We start from the raw sequence: 8,074 nt of genomic DNA, 5'->3' as shown, positions 1-8,074 counted from the left end.
GTCGCTTCATCCGATTTTTCACTGCAACTTTTGATCTTCTTTGCCTGTTTTCTTTCCTCCTGTAGAATTCAGGTAACTCCAAATTTTCCCTAAGTACCCTCTCTTTTGACATCTGATTTTGCCTTAGGTTCAAGGCTCTGCCATTCCTTTTTTCATCCTTAAGTCTTTTGTTGAACAATGAGTGTAATTTCTTGCTTAATTAGTTTATTTCTTTTACCAATTATCATTCATTTCTATGACAATCACTATGTGAATCATGGGATGGTAAATAACGAAAGAGTTAAAATAAAGAGGCGAAGAAGAACTTCATATATGAGGAATCAAATAGTTCAAGGCAAACAGAATTTACAAGGCAAACATTAGATCTTTAAATAATGAACACTCAGACCGCTAAGAGAAAACAATCTGATATTCGACTTCAAGAATTGTCCTTGATTGATGCTTTGAGCAACTCTGTAGGTTGCAGATTCCCTAGCTTCCCCTATTTTGTGAAATTGTGGAGCTCCATTCATGGTGTATTTCTACCTCAATCTTGTACTCCTTTTAGGCTGACATCCTCAAATTCCATTCTAACTTCCTGTTTTTCGGCCTCAAGCCGTCCTTTTCGGGTTTTCAGCATGAGCCTCCTTCTTTAGGTACGAGCTGCCCTTTTCGGATTTTCAGCACGAACCCCTTCCGTTTTTTTTTTTGGTGTCTTTTTTTTTTTAAGCATAGTATTTCTTCACCGCATCCGCATTTATCGGATTAGGCAAATCTCCCCCATCCATGTCAGCCAAGATCAAAGCTCTTCCTAAAAAGCCTTCTTTACCACGTATGGCCCTTCCCAATTCGGCATCTATTTTCCCCGAAAATTAGTTTGATTAGGGAGTATTCTCTTGAGAACCAACAATCCTTCTCGGAACTGCCTGGGATGAACTTTTTTCTCGTATGCTCGCATCATCCTTCGTTGGTACATCTGACCATGACAAAGAGCCGCAAGCCTTTTTTTCTCAATCAGATTCAGCTGTTCGTAGCGGGAACGGACCCACTCAGCATCTTTCAATTCTGTTTCCATCAACACCCTCAATGATGGGATTTCTACTTCAACAGGTAGAACTGCTTCTGCACCGTATACTAATAAATACGGAGTTGCCCCGGTGGAGGTACGCACAGAAGTTCGATATGCATGTAAGGCAAAAGGAAGTTTCTCATGCCAGTCTTTATAAACTTCAGTCATCTTTTCGACAATCTTTTTGATGTTTTTGTTGGCCGCCTCTACTGCTCCGTTCATCTTCGGACGGTAAGTTGTCGAGTTATGATGCTTGATCTTGAATTTAGCGCAAACATCCTTCACCATCGCACCATTCAAATTGCTTGCGTTATCCGTAATGATCCTTTCTGGAAGCCCATACCGACATGTGATCTCCTTTTGGATGAACTTGCACTCCACCTTTTGTGTCACATTAGCATAGGAAGCTGTTTCTACCCATTTCGTGAAATAATCAATGGCCACCAATATGAATCGATGTCCATTAGAGGCTTTTGGCGTAATAAGTCCAATCACATCCATTCCCCACATCGAAAATGGCTAAGGTGCCGTGAAAACGTGCAATGGGGCTGGTGGAGCATGGATTCTATCAGCGTATACTTGACACTTGTGGCATTTTCGAGCAAAGTTTATGCAGTCTGATTCTAATGTCAACCAATAGTAAACAACTCTCATAATTTGTCTAGCCAACATATGTCAATTAGCATGAGCTCCACAAGTTCCTTCGTGGACTTCTTTCATTATTTTGTTGGCTTCTGCAACATCCACACATCTCAAGAGTACTTGATCTCGACTCCTTTTGTAGAGCACTTCTCCGTTAAGGAAGAAACCCATTGCTAATCTTCTAAGAGTTTGCTTGTCATTATCCGTGACATTCTCAAGATATGCCCGGTGCTTGATGTATTGCATGATATCATGATACCACGGCTTACCATTAACCTCTTCTTCAACATTCAAGCAGTGTGCGGAGACTTCACGGACTTCTAAATCAAAAGGGCGTACATCAGCCGCCTATTTTATTTTGAACATCGCTGCGAGGGTGGCCAAAGCATCAGCAATCTGATTCTCTTCTCAAGGCAAATGGTTGAAGCTGATTTCTTTGAACTGTTTGCTTAATTCTGTAACCAGTTTTTTATATGGAACTAGTTTAGAATCTCTAGTTTCCCATTCGCCTCTCATTTGACATATCACTAAAGCCGAATCTCCGTAAACATCTATCGCGTCAGCCTTCATCTCAATTGCTGCTTGTAATCCCATTACCAACGCCTCATACTCCGCCATATTGTTAGTACAATTGAAATTCAATCTCGCCGTGGCTGGATAGTACTTTTCATTTGGAGAAATCAACACTGCCCCGATTTCGTGCCCCAAAGCATTGGATGCTCCATCAAAATACACCTTCCATGGATTAAGTTCATTGGGATCAACCTCTTCTACGTGCAAGACGACCATCAAATCTTCATCTGGAAAATCGAAACTTACAGATTCATAATCTTCATTAGCTCGATCTGTAAGGAAATCGGCGATGGCGCTCCATTTGATTGATTTTTGAGACACATACACAATGTCATACTCAGACAATAGCACTTACCATCGAGCTATTCTTTCGGACAGGCAGGGTTTTTCAAAAATATACTTGATGGGATCTAATTTCCTCACCAACCATATTGTGTGATACAACATATACTGTTGGAGCCTCTNATACTGCCGGAGCCTCTGAGCGGTCCATGCTAGTGCACAACACATCTTTTCGAGCGCAGAATATTTGGACTCATACTCCATGAATTTCTTGCTCAAGTAATATACGGCTCGTTCTTTCTTCCCAGTTTCATCATGTTGTCCCAATACACATCCCATAGAATTCTTGTTCACAGTCAAATACAAAATAAGAGATTTTTCGACCGTTGGTGGCGCCAACACCGGTGGATTTGTGGGATATTCTTTGATTTTATCAAAGGCTATTTGACATTCTTCATTCCACTCTCCTGGGTCTCGTTTTCGAAGCAGCTTGAAGATTGGATCACATTTGCAGGTGAGCTGGGATATAAATCGAGCAATGTAATTCAGCCTCCCTAAAAATCCTCTCACTTCTTTTTGCGTTTTGGGAGGTGGTAGCTCTTGAATAGCTCGTATTTTATCCGGGTCCACTTCAATTCCTTTTTCACTGACTATGAACCCCAACAATTTCCCAGAGGTTACACCGAAAGTGCATTTTGCAGGATTCAACTTGAGCTGGAACTTCCGCAATCTCTCGAACAGTTTCTTGAGATTGACAGTATGATCCCTTTCTGTATGAGATTTTGCAAACATGTCATCTACATATACCTCTATCTCTTTATGCATCATATCGTGGAACAAAGCTACCATTGCCCTTTGGTAAGTGGCGCCTGCATTCTTCAATCCAAATGGCATTACTTTGTAACAAAACGTTCCCCACATGGTCACGAACGTTGTTTTTTCCATATCTTCGGGTGCCATCTTAATCTGATTGTAACCAGAAAAGCCAACCATAAATGAGAACAAAGCATGTTTTGCTGTGTTGTCCACAACAGTATCAATATGTGGCAAAGAGAAGCTATCTTTCGGACTCGCTCTGTTCAAATCCTTATAATCGATGCACATTCGAACTTTTCCATCCTTCTTAGGAACTGGAACTATATTAGCTACCCATTCAGGGTACTTAGCCACCTCTAAAAATCCAGCATCGAATTGCCTTTTTACTTCCTCTTTAATTTTCAACAACATTTCTGGCTTCATCCTTCTCAACTTCTGTTTAATAGGCTTGCAATCTGGTTCCAAAGGTAACTTGTGAACAACCATGTCAGTATTAAGACCTGGCATGTCCTGATATGACCAAGCAAACACGTCCACATATTCACGGAGCAATTCTTCCAGCTTCTGCCGTTCATCGGATGACAGCGAGGTGCCAATCTTAACCTCTTTCTTCTCTTCCCCATTTCCGAGGTTAATCATTTCTGTGAGTTCCTGATGAGGTAAAATCTCCTTTTCTTCCTGTTCCAACATTCTCGACAAATCAGGGGGTAAGCTGTAGTCATCCACCTCCTCTTCATTTTTCAATTCATCAATGTTTGGAATTATCTCAAAATCGATATTCAAATCGTTGTCTAGATTGTCTTCGTGTTCATTATTTAAAGACCTACAAACAGATAAAGTTAGACGGGTTTATGGGCAAGTATTTATTGGCTAAAAGAATAGATGAAAGGAAATATGCAAAAAGATTGATGAATTATGAAACACATTATGCATTGTCATTTATTTAAATGGTGAAGGTAACAGAAAGCCATACTTAAACAAGAAATTACTCTTAACACCCTTGGGCATAGGCATTTAGATAAAATTGTTCATTACATTTCGGAAGACTTAAAGATGATGGGCAGTTTCGTGGCTGTCCAATTGCTTAGCTCATCTCCTAGCAGTACTGGATACACCACAGGGATCTTCTCATCAGGTTCTTCATCTCTGATCATATGGATTGATAGCTCATCAAATATCCGTAGAGCCTGATTGACCTTTGGTGGTGCTTCGGGATGAATGAAACCTGAAGAGCGAAAATTCTCATATAGGTGTGGGATTGTCCGTTTCTCGAATTCTTCTTCCTTTCCCTCAAGTTGAGCCATCCTTTTAATCTTCTTTTGAGCTGTCAGTTTCCTTCTCTCTTCTTTGGTAGGCTTGTACCCCAAACTAAACCTTTCTTCATTCTTCATTGGAGTCAGAGGACGGTTAATTCCTTGTAAATTCTTTTCTAACCCTAAATCGACACGGCATCCTTTACCCACAGTCTGCTTAGCTCCCATTTTAGTGGCTACTGACAAACGAGGGGTCGGTATCACTTTTCTTTCCCCCACATAAGTAGCATTAACAAATTCAAAAGATCTGAAAGAGCATTCTGAGACTTCTTCTGTTGCTTCTACATAGGGAGCAGATGATGGTTGAATAGCCAGTATGTCTTCCTCCGCACATACACTTATCAGTTGGCCTTCAGTTATGAATTTAACTTTTTGATGAAGGGAAGATGGTATGGCTCCAGCTATATGAATCCATGGACGCCCTAACAAGCAATTGTATGACGGGGCAATGTCCATGACTTGAAATTGGACCTCAAAAATGCAAGGGCCAATTTTTATCGGTAGTTCAATGTCTCCTACCACCTCCCTTGTGGTCCCGTCGAAAGCCCTTACAACCATGCGGTTGGTTCTCATATACGACACATCTACTGGCAACTTGGTTAAAGTAGAGCGGGGCATGACATTTAAAGCTGAACCATTATCGACCAAGACCTTAGATACAGCATGGTCCTTGCATTTCATGGTAATGTGCAGCGCTTTGTTACTTCCTCGACCACCCGATGGTATTTCTTCATCATTAAAAGCAATGAAGTTCCCCACTGCAATGTTCCCCACGATGTGGTTTAACTTTTCCACTGATATATCTTGTGCCACATAAGCTTGGTTCAAGACTTTGAGCAGCGCGTTCCTGTGTGCTTCCGAATTCAACAGTAAGGACAACAACGAGATGCGAGCGGGCATCTTGGTTAATTGTTCTACCACGCTGTATTCACTGTGTTTGATAAACTTGAGAAATTCACCTGCTTTTTTCTCAGTAACAGGATTTTTGACCTCATTGTTCGGAGCCACTACAGATTCGTCAACTTGGTCCTTGGAAAAGGTATCTGCTTTCTTTAGGCCTCCCTCTCCCTGTGCTGGTTTCCATTTTCCAACTCTTTCTACTATCTCAGGGGAATAACATCGCCCACTTCGCGTTATACCCCCCACACCAGTTAGATCTTCAGAAGATGCTTGGGAGGCGGATGAAGCTGTGCTCAAAATATTACACTCATAATTCCATGGGACAACCTTATCGCTCTTGTAAGGGAATGGGCTGGGGACTTCGATGGTAATACCACTTCTGATCATAGTTGGGGATGTATCATTCATCGGGCTTCTGTTTTCTTCATAGAAGATGGTGAGAGGTTTAGGTTTGTTCCCCCCGAATGAACTTGATGCCACTTCAGCTGGGGTGTCTCCATTTATGGTTCCGACCAAATTCTCTTCGGCTTCTTCATAAAACTCAATTATCGATGAATCCATCAATTCTTGCAACTTACGATGAAAGCTATCACAATTTTGAATGGAATGCCCAATTGCCCCCATATGCCTCAATTCTTTTATGTCGATGGGTTCTGGAGTGATGGCATTTATCTTGGACAACGCCTCAAACACTTTATCTATTGACGTTTAAATCTCATCAATACCTTTTTTCACCCTTCGAATCATCCCTTCATGTATGGCATTCACAGTCGGTCTTCCATGATTAGGTAACGGGTTCCCATCAACACTCGAACTATCTTTTTTGGCAAAATTTAAAAGCCCTGCCTTAATGAGCGCTTCAACTTTATGTTTTAAAGCAGTACAATTCTCGGTAGAGTGCCCTTGAATTCCAAAATGGTAATCACAATGCGCATTCGGATCATACCATTTCGGGAAAGGTGGTCGGAGTGGTTCTAAAGGGGTTCGAGTAAGGAGTCGATTTTCTATGAGTTGTGGCAATAATGTAGTGTAAGGGACTGGAATAGGATCAAACTTTAGTCTTTCTAGGGTAGTTTTTGGTCCTCTTTGACCATGGCCAGGATTATTGGTTGAAGCTACCGGTCTTGGTGATGGAGTTTGTGGAAGAACATTGGTTTGAAATGTTGGTTGCGGGACAGGTTGGTATGCATATGGGTTTTGTGTGATGTTGCCTATGTTCGGATAGAAGGGTTGGTATGGGGGGTACGGGTAATATGGGTTGAAGTTGTGGGCTTGTTGGCTGTCGTGAGCGACTGCTTGCACATCCCCTCCTTTTTTCTTGGGCGTACTCCCTTTCTTTGAGCTGGCAACTTCATACCCTTTAATTTTTCCACTTTTGATAGCTCGTTCTATTATTTCTCCAGATAAGACCAAATCTGTAAAGTTTTTCGTGGCATTCCCGATCAAGCGCTCATAGAATGGAGCTCGGAGGGTGTTTATGAACAAAACAGTCATCTCCTTATCAGTGAGAGGTGGCTGAACTTGCGCTGTTGTATCTCTCCACTTTTGGGCATATTCCTTGAAGTTCTCGCTTTGCTTCTTTTCCATAATCTGCAATGACAACCGATCAGGGGCTAATTCAGCCACATGCTTGTATTGAGCTATGAAGGCTCTTGCTAAGTCTTTCCAAGTCTTAATACGGTTTCGATCTAGCTGTACGTACCACCGAGCAGCTGACCCAGTCAAGCTGTCTTGGAAAAAATAGATCAGTAACTTATCATCGTGAGACTGTGCAGCCATCTTCCGATAATACATGGTAATATGTGCCATGGGACATTTTGTTCCATCATATTTTTCAAATTTCGGAACCTTGAACTTGGCAGGGATCAATACATCCGGCACTAAGCATAGCTCAGTTGCGTCCATGGCACCAAACCTACCAACTCCTTCGATAGCACGAAGACGCTCTTCCAATAAGTCGTACTTTTTCTGGTCTTTTTCATTTTCTCCTATTTGCGATGAGTCCTTTCTCAGTTTCTCTTGTTCTTTTGGGTCGTCTAAATCTGGGACGTGTATTGGTTCAGCAAGATTTATCCCAGGATATGGCCCAAATTGCCCATGAGTCGGTTGATGGCCTAGCAGGGGTGGTGCATTGTAATAGACGGATGGCATCACTTGAGGGTGGACCCTTTGAGAGGTTTGGGCATGTGGTGGAGTGAACCCTGGGGGATAAGATGGATCATCCCTTTGGTTTTCACTGTCTTGTGCTGGTGGGTTTTCTAACAGAGCTGACTCTTCGATCGCTCTTTTTCCTTTACTGAGACTCATCATCAATTCCATCATCTTTGCTAACTGTTCTCTCATTTCTTCTTGAGCTCTTTCCATTCTGTCCATTCGCTCTCTTTGTTCTTCTTCCATGATCTTTGCTCGCCGACGCGTATTATGAACACGTTGGTCACTTGGCTTAGGTGGTCGAGCTATTTTGGAACCTTATTATTGATCATAAACATGAATTAGATGT

At 41.9% G+C, this 8,074-nt stretch overlaps 1 pseudogene; it reads right to left on the bottom strand.

Moving 5' to 3' along the window:
* Positions 1-704: 704 nt before the first annotated feature.
* LOC18608604 lies at positions 705-7,971 on the bottom strand (annotated as a pseudogene).
* Between the last annotated feature and the right edge of the window lie 103 nt (positions 7,972-8,074).

The sequence above is a fragment of the Theobroma cacao genome, unplaced genomic scaffold, assembly GCF_000208745.1.
Source record: "Theobroma cacao cultivar B97-61/B2 unplaced genomic scaffold, Criollo_cocoa_genome_V2, whole genome shotgun sequence".
NCBI classification, from domain to species: domain Eukaryota; kingdom Viridiplantae; phylum Streptophyta; class Magnoliopsida; order Malvales; family Malvaceae; genus Theobroma; species Theobroma cacao.
The sequence above is the reverse complement of the archived record's forward strand: the minus strand, read 5'-3'. Positions and strand labels throughout refer to the sequence as shown.